At 40.4% G+C, this 20566-nt stretch overlaps 2 protein-coding genes across 8 annotated transcripts in view; one reads left to right on the forward strand and one right to left on the reverse strand.

The window, feature by feature from the left end:
* LOC146363648 (myelin-oligodendrocyte glycoprotein-like) overlaps positions 1-3699 on the reverse strand; it is a 48309-nt gene extending 44610 nt beyond the window's left edge. For all 6 annotated transcript variants that reach the window (XR_014799179.1, XM_084918795.1, XM_084918792.1 and 3 more), the window contains exon 1: positions 2169-3699. The gene's annotated coding sequence lies outside the window, so the exon portion shown is untranslated. The remainder of the gene's footprint in view (positions 1-2168) is intronic.
* Positions 3700-18002: 14303 nt separating this feature from the next.
* The window catches only part of LOC146363650 (uncharacterized), a 69224-nt gene continuing 66660 nt past the window's right edge, over positions 18003-20566 (forward strand). For both annotated transcript variants that reach the window (XR_014799176.1, XM_084918742.1), the window contains exon 1: positions 18003-18090. The gene's annotated coding sequence lies outside the window, so the exon portion shown is untranslated. The remainder of the gene's footprint in view (positions 18091-20566) is intronic.

Raw genomic sequence — 20566 nt, forward strand, 5'->3', positions numbered from 1 at the left:
CTGCATATTGAGGGGAACCCAAGAAAGTAGGACACAAAGACGAACACAAGCAGCTCATATTTCTGAGAAACAAAGCTGCCTTAAATGATGTTTGGTGTTTTCAGCAAAGGAAAGATTCTTTAAGGAAGTTCAAACTAGAAAAACTAGTAACTGCATGCAGCATAGGCTTTAGTTTGCAGCACACCTGATCTTTGTGAAGCATCAACAGTAACAACTTGTTATTTAATCAGGGCTCGCAAAATCGCTAGCCCGACGTCCCGGGGCTAGCGATTTTTCCAGTCGGGTTACCAAAATCTGTCTCTGCCCTGCCCGTCGGGCTATCATAGGAAAATATATTTCAATGCTTTTGCATTCTTTCGGAAATGTAGCTGGGTAATTATGTCATTGGCATCGGTGAGCCACTGTCAATATGTGACATATTGAAATCGTGTTTGAATTTGCGCTTGTTTTTTGCTTTCACTTTGCAATCGCGCGAACTGTTTTATAGAGAGCGACAGCACTGATTAGTGAGTGACGATAATTTGCGCACCAATTCCTCTGACATAGTCTTATCAATCGTTAGCTTACTATGCAAACATGACAAGTGAAATCTCCCGCAGCAAGCTTAAACATGTGAGAGGTTGATCGCGCAGAGAATCGCTGAGCGTGATGTGAGTGCGTGTGTAAAAGCAGCAGGATATATATTTTAGTTCTGCTGAGCCAAATAAGACAGGTCAGGGTGAAGAAGTGACAGCCAAAGAAAAGCTTACCACAAAACGGAAAAGTTATGACAAATCAGACTATAAGGCAAAAAGAAAGTGCAGCTTTATGGTTTCATGGACAAAAGAATTTCTGTGGCTGCGATATGATGAGCTATATAACCAGGGCTGCACATAAGTGGTCCGCATGTGCGCATTCGCTGTCAAAATAAAAAACGCGCACAAGATAAGAAGTTGCACCGCGTGTTTGCGTACATAAGATTTTCTGGAGGAGGACAGACATTTGTTTAGAACTCTTAAAGATGTCGAAGAAGCAAACTCCTTTAAGCAATTACTTTGGTTTTCCTCCACATCCAAAGAAATGTCAGAAGGAGTCCGAACCACAAAAGAAGCACGTATTCTCGGAAAAGTGTTTGCAGGAGGTGAGCTGGCTTCAAACAAATGATGAACGCACAGAGATGTGGTGCAGAATGTGCCGTGAAAATCCCACTCTAGCGGACAAAAACAGTGCCTTTTATACGGACGCAAACGCGCGTTGCAACTTCTTATCTGGTGCGCGTCTTTTATTTTGACAGCGAATGCGCACATGCGGACCACTTATGTGCACCCGTGTAAATAACATAATGTTCTGCCGGGTGTGTTGTTGCTTTTCCCTCGATTTCTGAGTCGACAAGCGCCTTTGTTACTGGGACCAGTCATTTTAAGAAAGGCCCCCATTAGAACCCATGAGAAATGCAAGAAATGCATTATTGCTCAGTCTGCAGTAGCTTTCCCAGAACAAACACCAATTGCAAATAACATACTAAAAATAAACCTGAAAATCAGTTTAGAATAGCTACTATGTTGCAAAGAGTGAACTACCACTGGCAAAATTTAGCAGTCTTTGCAAACTTCAAAAAGCAAATGGCCTCGATCTTGGTTCCACTTGCCTCTTTCCTGTGACTTCAGTGGAAATTTCAAATTCAGGATCTGACACAGACTGATTCATGTCCTACACAGTTCTTACAAGTTCATAGAAATTTCTGTTCAATTAGAACCAAGTATTTGAGTTGATGATTGTAATTTTTATACAATGTTGTAATTTGTGTTTAAAGAATTTTTTGATTAATGTTTTGTTTCCGTTACAATATTATACATTAAAGTATAATATTGTAACGGAAACAAAACAGGAAACAAAACATCAATCAAAAAATTGCTCTCTTTTTTATTCGGGCTACTTAAATTTATTTTGGGCTACCAAAAACTGAAGAGTCCCTGCCCGAAGGGCTACCAGGGATTTTGAAATTTTGCGAGCCCTGTTAATACAGCTGTAAAACAATATCACATATCAGGAGTTTGTTTCATTACACTCCAATTCAGATCATACACCTGATTTGTTTAATGTTACGTAAATAAAAATGTCTCACTTCACATTCTGGCCCTAAAGTTCCTAAAGACAAACTGTTAAAGGAGGAAACAAAGCAAACTTACAGTTTCTTCACACACACTGTAACGTTAGGTTGTGTTGCGTGGTTGAGAGGAGGCGGCAAAACACCTAGCAGGCTAGTCGGAAGAACACACACCCACGCTGGTATCGGTAATCCACGGTGGTTCTTTAATACGCCTTCTTCAACAACCATATAAAAGCCCGGCTGAACGGCTGCGGCTCAACAACATAACGCCCAGCGTCCATACAACCCAAGCGTTGCAAACAAAACAAAAAAAAGGTCTGGAGAAGAAAACATAAATCCGTCCCTCGTTAAGCACAAGCGTGCAGGCACGTGTCCTCATAATCCCAGAGAGAAAGAGAGAGCAATGGCACAAACTGATGACACCATCAACCCTCGACTTGGGTGTCTTAAAGGGACACCACACCATAGTGACTGTTACATATTCCCCCCGGGTTAAACAAAGGCTGTCCTCAGCCGGACCCAGGTGACCCTCCTCCCGCTACCCCCTTTCACTACACATAGCTACTTTAGGTAGTAAGCAGGTTGTGGAGGAATTGTTACACACCCTTACAGCATTGGTACAGTCCAGACTTAACCAGCCTCCATACATGGTCAGCAGGATAAGAAGTTGAAACCAAAACAGGGAAATGTACAGTGCAAAATCGACAAACTGGCATACATGACAGTGTCCCACATGGTGAATGTCCATTTGAATAAATGTTATAGAAATAAAATAAACTTAGGATAGCCAGGACAATTACAGAATGAAATTCCCTTTTTCTTTCATTGCGTTTCTTCTTTTTCCTCAAAAACAGTAACAGTAAGCATAATGTGAAAACAGTACCAGAAAGTACTGTAGAAAACTTAAACAACAGTCACGTTACAACAGTAACCAACACGAAATACATAAGAAAAAATGCAAATTCAGGAACTATGGCAAAGCTGCATCGAACCCACGCCCAGGAAACGCAGGTCCACGCACATCCAATGGAGCCACGAGGAAGAGGCCAAACAGAGAACGGCACCACAGTCCACAAACAGCGCTGGAGCGGCTCCAGTCGTTGCCATGGAAATGCACCGCCGCGACCCTTTGATCCTCCCGACGTCCGCGTAACTACGTTATTATTGTGGTAACGTGCACGGTAACTAGTTATTATGCCAAAACCAGGAACGCGTTACTCGTTACTGGGATTTAGATAGGCTCGTTATTCATTACTTCGTGTGGTGGCTATCGCGGAGCTTCCACAGATTCAATAACATTAGCAAGTGGTGGAAGCCAGCAGGTGGATGAGGAAAAGGGAGGCAAGAGGAGAGACCCGAAGCAACCGCCGGTCCGAGTATCAGGTGAACTGAACTTCAGGTAAGAAGTTATGACCTGCAGTGTATCTGAGTCACATATAAATCAAGTTTAGGTGGAGTTTATTTTCGTTATGCTGACTTTTTCGTACTGCGTACTAGCTAGCATGACGGAGTTTCTATACAGCTGGGTGGGTGCTATGTTACTGATGTTGAACTTTATTTTGTTCATACGGTTAATTATTAGAGTTGCCAACTGTCCCGTAAAAAACAGAATCGTCTCGTATTAAGAGAAAATATTACGGATTTCGTATTGAGGTGAAGAGGAACATTTTGTCCCGGACTTCAGCTACAATGAAAAAGACACAAAGCTGGATTTATTCTGTGTTTACGCTGCACAGCTGCCTCTTCTCCTCTCATTCTCTCCCCCTCCCTCTCCTGTTTCTACTTCAATCATGAAACTGATCAATGATCAGCTGATCGGCTTTTCTCTCTTGTTTATTTATCGCCTACTTTGCGCCAGAAAGAGGAAACCAGCGGATGTCGCGCTAAACAACAGCAGCACGTTTAAGCTTGATCAGCTGTTGTTAGAATTTATTTAATATTAATTTCTAGTATCAGCTGATGTTGGCTGGAGCCACAGCTGTAAAGCTGCTGGTCATGATGTCGGTTTGGATATGTGGTGAGATGGAAACATGAAGATGAAACCAGGAGATGTCCTTACTGAATCATCAGAGCTGAACAGCTGATGGAGAAACAGGTTTACCTTTTAGGTGACATGAATGAGTTGAAGGGAAGTTATGAACTGTTTCTGAGACAAATAACACCAGGATCCTTTTTTTACTTAGCTAACAGCTGGTAACTGTGCAGGGGCGGGTCTAGCAAAGTGTTGCCAGGGGGGCAGGTAAGGCATTAACAGGGAGAGGGGGGCACAAGGAAATACTTTTCTTTCTTATTCTCATTTAAAATGTCTCGCTTTTAAAAAACATAATTACCTGAGTCTTACAACAAACGATTGATAGATTAATGCATATATACCATCAGAACAGTGTACATCACTGTCACAACAGCGTTTGTTTTCATTCAAAGGCTTTATGATTTTTCCTATAATGGTGGGCCGGTCTCTAATCAAATTCCCCGGGACGATTTTTTTTTGTCCCAGTCCAGCCCTGTAAGCAGCTCATCTGCAGTCTGGTGCTACCTACATCTTCCTATTCAGAAGGCAGAATTTCCGAGTTCTGAGTACAATCGAAAGCACCACGACTGCAGTTTTTGTGTTGGATGTAAAAAGCAGGCTAGAATCATGCGGCGGTCAACGACGGTCCAGGTGTGGGATTTCTCTCGTGGAAGTGTGCACATTATTTTTTTCCTTTCCTTTGGTAGGTGGCACAGTGCACTTGTGGCAAGTAAGCAAGCTAGAAGACTGGCAGTCTGGCTGGGTATCCAGTTACGGAAGCAACACATTAACAAGAGAATTCTGAGTAAAACCAAAGTTACTTTCCCTAGTAACTAGTTACTCTGAAAGTAACGAGTAACTTGAAGTAACCGAGTTACTTTTGATAGAAGTATCTAGTAATGTAACTAAGTTACTAATTTAAAGTAACTTACCCAACACTGGTAATCCACGGTGGTTCTTTAATACGCCTTCTTCAACAACCATATAAAAGCCCGGCTGAACGGCTGCGGCTCAACAACATAACGCCCAGCGTTCATACAACCCAAGCGTTGCAAACAAAACAAAACAAAGGTCTGGAGAAGAAAACATAAATCCGTCCCTCGTTAAGCACAAGCGTGCAGGCACTGTCCTCATAATCCCAGAGAGAAAGAGAGAGCAGTGGCACAAACTGATGACACCATCAACCCTCGACTTGGGTGTCTTAAAGGGACACCACACCATAGTGACTGTTACAACACCAACAACAAGCTCCACTCCACACCTGGACACTAAACACGGACACACAGGTGAGCTGCTTCCTGGAAGGAGGCGGGACTCCACCTGAAACTCAGGCTGTATCCCAATTCAGGGTCTGCAGCCTTAAAGTACGCAGCCTCAACAATCCTCAAGGGCCGCGTACTCAAAGACCGCTAAGGCCGGAAGTGCGAGGCTTGTGAAATGGGACGGTCTAGCCTCCGTTGCGCTGCCCAGGTTGCCTAGCAACCATGATACTAACAGCTGGAAACGTGTCATACAGCTTTGTTTGACAGAAATGAAGGAGAAAATCTTCTGTTCATTTGTTTGTTTGTTTCTACATGAGCTTTGATCATTCTCTGTAAGATTAAGCTCAGCTATTGAACGGCGTATATTGTAAAGTAAAGGCTTTAAAACCAAGTTAGTACAAACGTCACTAATGTCACATAACTTTGCCAACATGTGGCCAACAGTAATGTTTTAATGTTCTTCGTTATTAAACATTTCCACATAAATAAGTGACATAATATTCAGTACTTACTTAAAGTTTACTCTTCGGCCGCCCCTCATTCGCCGTTTTTTTTCGGCAAAATTATCCACACCCACCGCCGCGCTATGCATTCTGGGATATGTTGGGCCACGAAGTCTACACTGCCACAGCCTTAAAATTCAGGGAAATGAAGGACGCATTTCAGGGCCGCATTTCGAGCAGCCTTTGAATTGGGACAGGCTTCGGCGCGCCGCTGTGACGTAATCGGCCTTGAAATGCGTACTTTAAGGCTGCAGACCCTGGCTGTGTCTCAATTCAGGGTCTGCACGCTTGAAGTACGCGCACTACGCGTACTACGTACGGTGTGTACTATAAGTACGAGAAGTGCGGAAGTGAGAGGCTTGTGAAATGGGACGGTATACGCTTCGTCGCGCTGTTCAGGTTGCCTAGCAACCATGATACTAACCGCGAGACACCTTACATACAGCATTGTTTGACAGAAATGAAGGAGAAAAATGTTTTGTTGGTCATTCATTTTTGTCATGACATCACTTTGATTAGTTGAGTATCTGAGGCTGAGACCACAGGACTGTAAAACATGATTGCTGGGCTTCATTTCTGTGCTGAACAGTCATTTAAGATTAGTTAGTAAATAACAATTAGTTAATGTTGTTCATGAGACTAAAGTCATCTCACTGTGGTAATGTAAATACAATATGGCCAATATTATAGTATTGTCAGATTATTATGATATATATATATACGTGTGTGTGTATGTGTATATATATATATATATATATATATATATATATATATATATATATATATGTATATGTATATCACTGACTTTCAGCTTGTTGTGTTTGTGGATATATGACTGACTTTAATTATTAAACATTCGCACATAAATAAGTGACGTCATATTCAGTACTTTTGACAGTTCACTCTTCGGCCGCTCCATCTTATTAGGGAAATTCCATATACATAAATGTAAATTTCAAAACTCAACCCCATCATTTAATTTGTTTTTGATTGAAATTGAATATTACTTAAACTCTCTTAAATTAACTTCCAATAAAAAAGGTTTATCATCGATTGAAATTCATTCAGAAATGTTTAACGAATGAGCTGTCACAACTTTCAAGTACAAAGTTGTTATGAAGTCTGTCACATTCCCCCCTTCTTTTTCTTTTTTTATCCTTTATTTATTCATCCTTCTTATTTCATTGTACTGTATATTGTTACTCTTATTTGCCTTGTATGTCTACTGTACAAACTGAACTGGAATGACTGACTGTTCGCTTTATGATTTCAATAAAGTTTGGAGAAAAAAAAGAAAACCTCTTCGGCCGCTCCCTTCTGCCGTATTTTGCGGCAAAATTATCCACACCCACCACCGTGCTATGAATTGTGGGATATATGGGACCACGAAGCATGCACCGGACCACGCTTGATATTTGGGGAAATCGACAGCGCATTTGGAGTATGCATTTGAAGTACACTTCGAATGGGGACAGCCGTCGTCGCGTGGCGGTGACGTAACCGCACTTAAAATGCGTACTTCAAGCGTGCAGACCCTGAATTGGGACACAGCCACAGAATTGGGATACAGCCTCAGCACAGGTGGGAGGGGGGAGGAAGCAGATTTTCACATTAAGAGCACTTTGTTTTTGAATGAATGTGATTTCACTCTGTCTTTTCTGTGTAATTTTGTCAGAAACCATCAGAAACTTATCATTTCACCATTTCTCTTTCTGAGCAGATTCAGGTATCATTAAAATAATAAAGTGATTTTTTTTATCAGCGATAATTATCAACAAAATTATTAAGGTGTTTATCATTTGTACAGGACTGTGATGGGGTAGAAATAAAGTTTTTACAGCTGAAAGAAACATTTAGAGGATTTTAAAAGAATCAAATTCAGTTCAGTTCATATATTTTTAGACAGTGAAGCATTTTTTTAGCTGTTTTCTTCTCCCACCTATCACAGCTTTTTCACTGATAGATGTAGGACACTCTTCTTTATATAAATGAAGCTCATAAAGAGGCGTGGAGGTGATTTAAAGCAGCGGTCCCCAACCTTTTTTGCCCCACTGACCGGTTTATGTTCGATAATATTTTCTCGGACCGGTTTATGTTCGATAATGTGAACCCCGGGCACGTAGATTCTACATCCTGCCAAAAATTCAGGATCCACAAAAATGGACAATGCATTTTGGAATTCCTCCGGGTAGACCCGTCGTCTCAGATTGTGGAAGCAAGACGTATCACACAGCTAAATATATTGAATACTTCCTGTATCCATTATCAATGAAGCATTCGGCATGCGTTAAGGATACCTACTGTTGCTGCTCCTTGCTGTCAGGGCTGGGTGAGCCAGTTGCATGAACAGCAGCCTAATCAGACTTCTGCAGAGTCTCAAAGTTTTTTTGGAGTATGCTTCTTGTGTCCAACAGGAAGAATTCTGTCCATAAACAAAGGATTTTAAAATCTACCATTTCTTTTTTTTTCTTTTTACTTTTGTAAAGTTACCTAAAATTATTATTGCCTCAAAGGGATTTATACTCTGAGCTATGGGTTTTTTTGTTTTTTAAATGTTGTTCTAAGCAGCCAACGAATTGTTAATGCATGATTCAAATGAATAGTTAATTTATTGTTTCTGGTTTTACTATAAACAGACTGGGGACGCTTGTGTTTTCTTTCTTCCTCAAATGATCAGATAAGACTTGATTAAAAGAAATAATGTTAAGGATACATATTATTTTATTAGCATAATTAATGGGTTAAAATCTCCAGTGGAGTCCTTTTTCTTTACTATAGACATAGACAGTCTATATACGAATATGGACATAAGGGCAGGATTGTCTACTGTCGAAAACATTTTTCTAGTATCCAGATTCAAACAGACTGGATACAGAATTGTTACAGCTTCTGGAAATTAACGTGACCAAAAACAATTTTGAGTTTAATTGAGCGTATTTCCTACAAATCAAGGGCACGGCCATGGGCAAAACGTTTGCCCCAGCCTACGCTAACATCTTTATGGGGTACTGGGAGGAGAAAGCCCTAAAAAAGTGCCACAAGAATCCTCTCCATTATCTCAGATATCTTGATGATATTTTTGGAATCTGGACTTATTCAAAAGAAGATTTTGCAGAATTCATCCAAATTTCAGATACTCATAATCCATGAGTATCTGAAATAATCCATCGATTTGGGTAAAGTATGAAGTCGGCAAAAAATCAGTAAATTTTCTAGGACAATAAAGGAGATTCCTTTAATTCGGTCCAAAATTTAGAGATCAAAGTGTATTTTAAAGATACAGATACACATCTAGCCTCAATGACTACCGCCCAGTAGCACTCACCCCCATCATCACTAAGTGCTTAGAGCAGCTGGTCCTAGCACACTTCAAATCCTGTCTCCCCCCCACCCTGGACCCCCACCAATTCGCATACCGCCAGAACAGGAGCACAGAGGATGCAGTCTCCATCGCACTGCACTCTGTCCTCTCACACCTGGACAACAACAACACATACGCCAGAATGCTGTTTATAGACTTCAGTTCAGCATTCAATACAATCCACCCCTCACAACTCATCAGGAAACTGACAGACCTGGGCATCAGTTCCCTCATCTGCAAATGGTTACTGGACTTCCTGACCAACCGGCCCCAACATGTCCGGCTGGATAACCGCTGCTCATCAACAATCACAATGAACACCGGTGTACCACAAGGCTGTGTGATGAGCCCTTTCCTCTACTCCCTCTTCACCCACGACTGCAGACCTGCCGATGGTTCCAACACCATCATTAAGTTAAATCATTAAGATGACACCACGGTGATTGGCCTCATCAGTGACAACGATGAGGCCGCCTACAGGGAGGAGGTGGATCGTCTGGCTGAGTGGTGCGACACAAACAACCTGCTGCTTAACACTGAGAAGACCAAGGAGCTCATCGTGGACTACAGGAGGACTGCTGACACACATCCACCCATCCACATTAAGGGGACGGCTGTGGAGCGTGTGAGCAGCTTCAAGTTCCTGGGAGTCCACATCTCCGAGGATCTCATCTGGACGACCAACTGCTCCAAGCTGGTCAAGAAGGGTCACCAGCGCCTCTTCTTCTTGAGGACTCTGAGGAAGAACCACCTGTCCTCAGACATCAATTCAATTCAATTCAATTCAATTTTATTTATATAGCGCCAAATCACAACAAAAGTCGCCTCAAGGCGCTTCATAGATACAGAGAAAAACCCAACAATCATATGACCCCCTATGAGCAAGCACTTTGGCGACAGTGGGAAGGAAAAACTCCCTTTTAACAGGAAGAAACCTCCGGCAGAACCAGGCTCAGGGAGGGGCGGCCATCTGCTGCGACCGGTTGGGGTGAGAGAAGGAAGACAGGATAAAAGACATGCTGTGGAAGAGAGACAGAGGTTAATAACAGATATGATTCAATGCAGAGAGGTCTATTAATACATAGTGAGTGAGAAAGGTGACTGGAAAGGAAAAACTCAATGCATCATGGGAATCCCCCGGCAGCCTACGTCTATTGCAGCATAACTAAGGGAGGATTCAGGGTCACCTGGTCCAGCCCTAACTATATGCTTTAGCAAAAAGGAAAGTTTTAAGCCTAATCTTAAAAGTAGAGATAGTTTCTGTCTCCCGAATCCAAACTGGAAGCTGGTTCCACAGAAGAGGGGCCTGAAAACTGAAGGCTCTGCCTCCCATTCTACTTTTAAATACTCTAGGAACAACAAGTAGGCCTGCAGAGCGAGAGCGAAGTGCTCTAATAGGGTGATATGGTACTACAAGGTCATTTAGATAAGATGGGGCCTGATTATTTAAGACGTTGTATGTGAGGAGCAGGATTTTGAATTCAATTCTGGACTTAACAGGAAGCCAATGAAGGGAAGCCAAAACAGGAGAAATATGCTCTGTCCTTCTAGTCCCTGTCAGGACTCTTGCTGCAGCATTTTGGATTAGCTGAAGGCTTTTCAGTGAGTTTTTTGGACATCCTGATAATAATGAATTACAGTAGTCCAGCCTGGAAGTAATAAATGCATGAACTAGTTTTTCAGCGTCACTCTGAGACAGGATATTTCTAATTTTAGAGATGTTGCGCAAATGGAAGAAAGCAGTCTTACATATTTGTTTAATATGTGCGTTGAAGGACATGTCCTGGTCAAAAATGACTCCAAGGTTCCTCACAGCATTACTGGAGGCCAAGGTAATGCCATCCAGAGTATGAATCTGGTTAGATACCATATTTCTAAGATTTTCAGGGCCGAGTACAATAACCTCAGTTTTATCTGAATTAAGAAGCAGAAAGTTAGCGGCCATCCAGGTCTTTATGTCTTTAAGACATTCCTGCAGTTTAACTAATTGGTGTGTGTTATCTGGCTTCATGGACAGATAGAGCTGGGTGTCATCTGCATAGCAGTGAAAATGTATGCTATGTCTTCTAATGATGCTGCCTAAGGGAAGCATGTATAATGTAAACAGAATTGGTCCTAGCACTGAACCCTGTGGAACTCCATAATTGACCTCAGTGTGTGAAGAGGACTCTCCATTTACATGCACAAATTGGAGTCTATTAGATAGATATGATACAAACCACTGCAGTGCAGTACCTGTAATACCTACAGCATGTTCTAATCGCTCTAATAGGATATTATGGTTGACAGTATCGAACGCTGCACTGAGGTCTAGCAGGACAAGCACAGAGATGAGTCCACTGTCAGAGGCCATAAGAAGATCATTTGTAACCTTCACTAAAGCTGTTTCTGTGCTGTGATGAGCTCTGAAACCTGACTGAAACTCTTCAAATAAACCATTCCTCTGCAGATGATCTGTTAGCTGTTTGACAACTACTCTTTCAAGGATTTTTGATATGAAAGGAAGGTTGGAGATTGGCCTATAATTAGCTAAGACTGCTGGGTCTAGAGATGGCTTTTTGAGTAAAGGTTTAACCACAGCCAGCTTGAAGGCCTGTGGTACATAGCCGATTATTAGAGATAGGTTGATCATATTTAAGATCGAAGAATTAATCAATGGCAGGACTTCTTTGAGCAGTTTTGTAGGAATGGGGTCTAAAAGACACGTTGATGGTTTGGAGGAAGTAATTATTGAAGTTAACTCAGAAAGATCAATTGGAGAAAAAGAGTCTAACTTAACATCAATGGTACTAAGAGTAGCTGTAGATAATATTACATCTGTGGGATGATTACTGGTAATTTTTTCTCTAATGATAAAAATTTTATTTGTGAAGAAGTTCATGAAGTCATTACTAGTTAACGTTAAAGGGATGGTTGGCTCAACAGAGCTCTGACTCTTTGTCAGCCTGGCTACAGTGCTGAAGAGAAACCTGGGGTTGTTCTTATTTTCTTCAATCAGTGATGAATAGTAAGATGTTCTGGCTTTGCGGAGGGCTTTCTTATAAAGCAGCAAACTATTTCTCCAGGCTAAATGATGATCCTCTAAATTTGTGACACGCCATTTCCTCTCCAGATTACGAGTCATCTGCTTTAGGGTACGTGTTTGAGAATTATACCACGGAGTCAGGTACTTCTGATTAGAGACCTTAGTTTTCACTGGAGCTACAGTATCCAGAGTCGTACGTAGTGAGGAGGTGAAATTATTAACAAGATAATCGACCTCTGTTGGGGTAGCGTTCAGATAGCCGCTCTGCTCTGTGTTGGTACAGGGCATTGAAGATGATAACAGTGGGTGGATTATATTCTTAAACTTAGTTACAGCGCTTTCAGAAAGACATCTACTTTGATAAAATCTACTCTCCACTGCTGTGTAATCAATTATTGTAAATGTAAATGTTATCAGGAAATGATCAGACAGGAGAGGGTTTTCAGGAAACACTGTTAAATGTTCAGTTTCTATGCCATATGTTAAAACAAGATCTAGAGTGTGATTAAAGTGGTGGGTGGGTTCTTTTACATTTTGAGAGAAGCCAATTGAGTCTAATAACAGACTAAATGCCATGTTGAGGCTGTCATTTTTAGCATCTACATGGATGTTAAAATCACCCACAATAATTATTTTATTTGAGCTCAGAACTAAATTAGATATAAAGTCTGAGAAATCAGACAGAAACTCTGTGTAAGGCCCAGGTGGACGATAGATGATAACAAGTAAGACTGGTTTCTGAGTTTCACAGCTGGGGTGGACAATGTTAAGCATCAGGCTTTCAAATGAATTAAAAGTCTGTCTTGGTCTTTCATTAATTAATAGGCTGGTGTGAAAAATTGCTGCCACACCGCCCCCTCGGCCTGTGCTTCGAGGTTTCTGGTAGTTAGAATGACTCGGGGGTGTTGATTCATTTAAACTAACATAATCATCCTGCTGCAACCAGGTTTCTGTAAGGCAGAGTAAATCAATTTGTTGATCAATTATTAAGTCATGTACTAACAGAGACTTGGAGGAGAGAGACCTAATATTTAATAATCCACATTTCACTGTTTTACTCTTTGGTTCAGATGTGGATACTGTATTGTTCTTTCTTTTTGATTGTTTATGTTTAAGTTGTTTGTTGCTGGTTTTTAGTTTGTTTTTTGTCTTTTTGGAAGCTGACACAGTCTCTATGGAGATGGGTTTTTGGGGGGGTAGCAGGAGGAGAGAAGCTGCAGAGAGGCGTGTAAGACTGCAACTCTGCTTCCTGGTCCCAACTCTGGATAGTCATATTTTGGGGGGTTTAATAAATTTGTCCATATTTCTAGAAATGAGAGCTGCTCCATCCAAAGTGGGATGGATGCCGTCTCTCCTAACAAGACCAGGTTTCCTCCAGAAGGTTTGCCAATTATCTATGAAGCCCACATCCTGGTGAACTTCTATCGCTGCACCATCGAGAGCATCCTGACCAACTGTATAACAGTCTGGCACGGGAACTGCTCTGCCTCGGACCGGAAGGCGTTGCAGAGGGTCGTGAAAACTGCCCAGCGCATCGCCGGAGCACCACTTCCTGCCATAAAGGACATCTACAGGAAGCGGTGTCTGAAAAGGGCTGGGAAAATCATCAAAGACCCCAGTCACCCATCACAGGGACTCTTCACCCTCCTGCCCTCTGGGAGGCGCTACAGGAGCCTCCGGACCACCAGGTACCGGAACAGCTTCTTCCCTACAGCTGTCAGACTCCTGAACTCTGCCTCCTGACATCTGACCCACATTAAACTCATGGACTGAACATACACACACCCACAACCACCTACACACACACACAATGGACAACCGTACCCTCAAACACACAATAATAACATGGACTGAACCACCACTCACAACCACTAGCACTTTATATAGCCTCTGTAGAAATTATCCACATATCTCATTTATCTTAACTGCACTACTGTATAATTCTGTGTAAATAATCATTCTGTACATACGATAATTTTTAATTCTACAACTGTTTATAACTTGCATAGTTCCCATTTCTGTATAACTGTATATCTCAGATTTCTGTATAGTTTTTCATATTTATATCCTGTTCATAGCCTGTACGTAGCTTGTACTCACTACAGCCTGTACATACTTATAGTTATAGAATATTCATAACATACCGTGTACATTATAACATACCATAATAGACCCATTTCTGTAATATACTTACATATCTATATTATTGCTAATATATATTGTAATATATCTATATCACGGCTAAAGCACTTCTGGATGGATGCAAACTGCATTTCGTTGCCCTGTACCTGTGCATGTGCAATGACAATAAAGTTGAATTCTATTCTATTCTATTCTATTCTATTCTATTCTATTCTATGCATTGTTCTTTAAAACCAGTTTCCATCCTAAACACATCTATAGAGGCTTGGTGAAATCACAATTGGTGAGATTTAAATATTTGTACAAAGGAGAGTGACTTTTGAGAAGCTGTAACAATCCTTTTAGGGGCTCTAAGGAGCCGAGGGCACTCAAGACCTTTTTTAGAGAATGTCTCAAAAAGAAAAAAAATGAATGCCCAGATCTTTAATTAAGGGAAAGGTTGGCATTTAGAAATATTAATATCACACTCAACTGACTGTGTTTTATCTTCCCATTGCACTGATAAGTGGCCAATTCTCAGGTGACTGTGCAGGTTGTTTGTGGAACTGGCTCTTTATGATATCCTTTTCTTGCAGACTCTACACTCTGCCTTTGCATTGTCAATAAAATTGAAATGGTTCCAGATTTTGCTTCTTTTCTTGGTGTCACTCATTTTTCTTTACCATACCTTACTATTGTGACGATGTTGTCTCTTGTTGTTGCTCCCAGCTCTCTTTCTCTCTCTCTCTCTCCCTCATGCTCTTTTTGTGTGCTACTGCTGTTGCGAGTGTAACTACCTTCTCTGCTCAGCACACACACAAGGCTGACGTGCAGCGTAAAGCAGAAAAAAGTGACAGAGAGAGGGCAAGACAAAGAAAAAAAACAACCCACAGCTCCCAATAAGGAGCCGGCTCGCATCGTTCACTTCAAAGAGCCGGCTCTAAGAGCCATTTCGTTCGCAACCGACCCATCACTACCTCATTCCATTTCAGAGCAGATCAGTGCTAACAGTAAGCCACTTTTTTCTTTGTTGTGTGCCTAGGCCTGAAGAAGACCTTCACAGGTCGAAACGTCGCCACACAGGCACACATATTTTTCGATAAATAATTAATTTGGCCTTTATTTTATTTTATTTTATTTTAATTTAAGACCAAAACGTTTTATTTTAAAAACCCTGGCTCTGAAGCCTGTTCTAACTCTAACATTTGTTTGACCCCATACAGAGACTGATTCCAGCCCTAAACCTAAGGTTTGGTTCCTTTGAACACAATTGTTAAATGAAGCCCTAAGTATAGGACCAGACAGGACACCTCCCTTCTTTAAGGCACCGTGGGGGCAATGTGGGTGCCCGAGATTGGGAACAGGACTGTGCATTAAAGCCTGACCCCCTTCGGCGGCCAGGCTCCCAACTTTGTCTCCCTCTAACCATAGTGATGTCTACTTTTCATCCCCTAAACCCCCACCCAGATGGGGAACCCTTATGTTTGATAAGTTGCAACAATTACTAAAACACCTTAAAAAACCCAAGAAAAAAAGTATAACATTTTTAAAAACAACAAAAATATTTTAAATCACTTAAAAATTCCAGTTTATGCTTGTTAAAATTAGTTAAAAGTAGTTCCAAATTTTTAAAAAGAGAAGTAGTTACAAACACTGTTTATGCTTCTTGTTGTTTAAAACATTGTTTATGTTTAAAACATGTAAGGTTCATACTTAAAAACATGATTAAAAACAACCGAAACATTTAAAAACATCAATAAAAACACCATTTTCTTTAAACATTTCATAAAACACAAAAAGCTATTTAAAAATAAGTTTTATTATGGTTAAAAACTGTTAAAAACCCAAGAAACAATTTATTTAGACTTAATAGTATTCACATTTCATGGGTTTGCATTTTTTTTTTATTGTGATAGGCTTTGCTGTATTTAAAACCTAAAAAAATAAGTACAATGCAAGCTGCATTTTTCAGTTCATTTAACAGAGACTATATAAGGGGAGGAGTCCTTAGCAACCTCATTCTTGCCCTGACAGCCGAATGAGCAGCATCTCTGCATTGTCCACAGCAGCCTCTTTTTTCTTTTTCTTTCGAGCCACGTGGCCTGAAGAAGACCCTAATGGTTGAAACGCTGTCCTGGGCACACTACTAATTGGCCTTTTCGAATTAATTAAAAATGAATCAATTTTTTTTTTTAAATTAAAAACAAGTATTCTTCATTTTCCAATTTTCCTCCCTTTTGTTTTGCACATCAATTACATACATTTTCATTCATACCAAAATGAATAAATAGTACACAAACACATTATCAATAAATAACAAAGGCCGCATCATTCACACATTAGTTTTATTAATAAATAACTAAGGCCTCATCAGACAAAAGACAGGGCTGGACTACTATACGGTACCGGGGAGGGTGCCTAGTTCCTGGTGGCGGTAACAGGCAATGGAGTAGCGGGCGTTCCTTCAGGGACCGGAACACCTTCTTACTCCCTAAGCCCCCCAACCCTAACTTACCAAACAAAAGAAGGAAGACATTGAACAAGACTCCAATTATGTTGGTCAGGGGTATGGTTCTTGCTTTGGTTGTGAGAAACCCAAGGTCCAAATCCTTGGTGAGACCCCAATTGTGTTATGGCCCGTCTAGGGATGGCCAGGCCACAACATAAGGGTGATTCATCCTCACCAGACCTCAAGCAGCCACATCACACAATAGTTACAGTTTGACAATGGTTTGTTTACACTATGCTAAATCATTAAGTTTTTTTAAACTAAAAAGGATCTGGTTACAACTTCGGGGTGGACTTAGTGCCAAAACAACAGACAAAAGGAGCCTATCTCGAGGATTGACCAAACCTACCTGATCAAAAGAATCAAACCAAATGACAGCAACTTATCTCCTTGATGAAGAAAAACAGGTGAAAACTATAATCAAACAAAAAGCCAGTCTACCCCTACAAACTCCTGTATATAACTAACAGCAGTGGGCAGGTTTGCAAAGGTCTGCTGGTTGTGATAAGCCGAGGATGAATGAATGGCAGCCCATCATATAAGTCATCTCCAGCCAGCTAGCCAATCTGTGTGGTCCATCCTCTGGATCCACCAATTACGGAGAGGCACCTGCAGACTGAGATTTGAATATTAAACAATCCTACGACAGTAGTCGTAACATTTTATTATACTAAAAAGAATATGAGGTCTGTGACAATTGTTTAAAATAAATGCTGTTTAATGAAGTCTTTTGCAATTCTTTCATAATTGAAAAAAGCTTTTTTGAAGAGCAGGACAGGTGTCATCCAGCCACGTTCAGTTTAAGAACAGGTGTGCATGTGTTTACATGTGTTTTCAAACAGTTCTGAGAGCACAGGGATCCAGCTGCACGATGGAAAATGTTCAGATTTTCTGCAGTACTGATGGACTTCTCCATGACCTCTGTGACCCTCCAGGCTTTTGTCCCTCTGTCTGTCAGTGTTTTAAACCAGTTAGCTGTGTGAGTTTCCCACTTCAGGAAAACAGATCAAGGAGATCAAACCAGTTTGTTCCAAGAAGTCAACATTCAGGTTTTAGAAGATGAGGTGGAGCCTGCTGTGCTTGACAGGACATCCTGACACTCAGTGTGTCAGTGCTTGCAGGTGAGGTGATCCAGCTCAGGTGAACTTTTCAGCTCTGATCTGTGGACTCTTGGATCTGTGAGGAGAACCAGGACTCAGTGTCACTGCTGTAAGTCTCTCTGACCATTAAGCTTTCACATGTCTTGAAAAGTGTTTCTGTTCAACAGGCAGCAAACATTTTCTCCTCTTTTATCCTTTTTATGTAACCCTCTGACATCAGCTCCAATCTTTGGTTATGGTGTTGTGTCTTATAATATATATATATGCACATGATGATCCAAATGTTTATAATCATAAAGCAGTGATTCTGTATTGTAACTGTAACTGAATAATAATGTGTTATAAGATTAGCTATATGAACTGTAAGGGTTGTTTGGTATATAGTCTGTGTACAGAGTAGACTGTACAATGTGTGTGTTTGTATTTTAGAAGCAGATACAGTTGGAAAGAATTATTTTGTATAAGAGAATTATTATGAAATGGAAATATTTTTAAACTTTGCAGTTGCTTCATCTCCTGAAGAACTGTGGACTATAAATCCTAGCACTAGAAGCACTGGACTTGAATTTCTGGTTTAAATTTGCAGATATTTCATCATGCACTGCTGTGAAAAAGTATTTCCTCCTTCCTGGTTTCTTATTTTAATTTCATATTTGTCACACCTACATGTTTCAGATCATTTTTTACATCATAAACATACATTTATTTATTTTATTTGCTAGGTTATAATCAGAAAGCTACGCTATTTGTACTCCGGGCACAAAACCTTTTACTTGTGGCCATTTTAAAATACATGCTGTCAGTGTGAGATGTGCGCTTATATTTCATTATATAAAATTAAATTAAAGGCAATGACCCAACAACAATCATATTACTCCCTATGAGCAAGCATGTAAGTAGGAAGAAAACACTCCCACAACAGTAAAAAAAACCTCCAGCAAAATCGGGATTTTAAATTCAGCTCTGGATTTAACAGGGAGCCAAGAGTCAGTACTCTTGCTGCAGCATTTTGGATTAACTGAAGACTTTTCAGCGAGTTTTTAGGACATCCTGATAATAATGAATTACAGTCGTCCAGCCTGGAAGTAATAAATGCATGAACTAGTTTTTCAGCGTCACTCTGAGACAGGATATTTCTAACTTTAGAGATGTTGCGCAAATGGAAGAAAGCAGTCTTACATATTTGTTTAATATGTGCATTGAAGGACATGTCCTGGTCAAAAATGACTCCAAGGTTCCTCACAGTGTTACTGGAGGCCAAGGTAATGCCATCCAGAGTAAGAATCTGGTTAGATACCATATTTCTAAGATTTTCAGAATACAATAATCTCAGTTTTATCTGAATAAAGAAGCAGAAAGTTAGCGGCCATCCAGGTCTTTATGACTTTAAGACATTCCTGCAGTTTAACTAATTGGTGTGTGTTATCTGGCTTCATGGACAGATAGAGCTGCGTGTCATCTGCATAGCAGTGTAAATGTATGCTATGTCTTCTGATGATACTGCCTAAGGGAAGCATGTATAATTTATACAGAATTGATACTAGGACTGTGGAACACCATAATTAACCTTAGTGTGTAAAGAGGGCTCTCTATTTACATGAACAAACTGGATAGTGGCTATTACATATTGAATAAAGCCAGTTGAGTCTAATAATAGATTCAATGCTGTGTTGAGGCTGTCATTTTTCTTATCAACTGTGGATGTTAAAATCACTCACAATAATTATTTTATTTGAGCTGAGGATTTAATTTAATTTAATTTAATTTAATTTAATTTAATTTAATCAGATCAACAGCCTGAAAAAGCAGATAGAAGCTCAGAATAAGGCCCTGGTGTATGAAAGATAACAACAATTATACTTTTTCAGTTTTCCCGGGTGGAAAAGGCAAAGCATCAGGGTTTCAAACTCTCTGAGTCTATGGTTGATTAATAAACTGGAGTGGAAAAATGCTGCCACTCCGCCTTCTTGGCCTGAATGGTGCTGATGCTGCTCATTGATTGGGTGGTTGTTTTAAGCTCTATTCTCAGTGTTTATGTATAGTGAATGTAGAAAGTGTGACTGGATCTAGTAGATTGTAAACAGAGAAATAGATTCTTGAACATTTGAAGCTTTGCATTAGAAATGTTCATATTCTAAATAAAGCAAACAGTCATAGCTGAGCTGTGATCAGTTTATTCCCAATGACAGCTACAACTAGGTTTCATGTCTTTACACATCAGCATGTAAACTTTACTTTGACTTAGACTCAGCCTGAGCAGTTAGACAGCATATTTTCAAATCAGAACATGAAGGTGTGGCCTTCTCACACTCTTCAGGTGGAGCCCTGGCTCCTTCCTAGAAGCAGCTCACCTGTGTGTCCATGTTTAATGTCCAGATGTGGAGTGGAACTTCATCTTCATCTGCTCTGTTTAAAGAAACTAACCTTGCTTTGTTTCCTCCTTTAACCGTTTTACAGTTTGTTTCTGCTCTGTACTGTTGGACCAGATGTTCAGCTCTTATTTAGGCCAAACTTTACATCACTCTTGTGTTTGAAGACAAATAATCCACATGATTATAGATTATTGATTGACTGGAATCAAGTCT

This window comes from Perissodus microlepis, chromosome 22 (genome assembly GCF_051167445.1).
Source record: "Perissodus microlepis isolate ML-2025 ecotype Zambia chromosome 22, ASM5116744v1, whole genome shotgun sequence".
NCBI classification, from domain to species: domain Eukaryota; kingdom Metazoa; phylum Chordata; class Actinopteri; order Cichliformes; family Cichlidae; genus Perissodus; species Perissodus microlepis.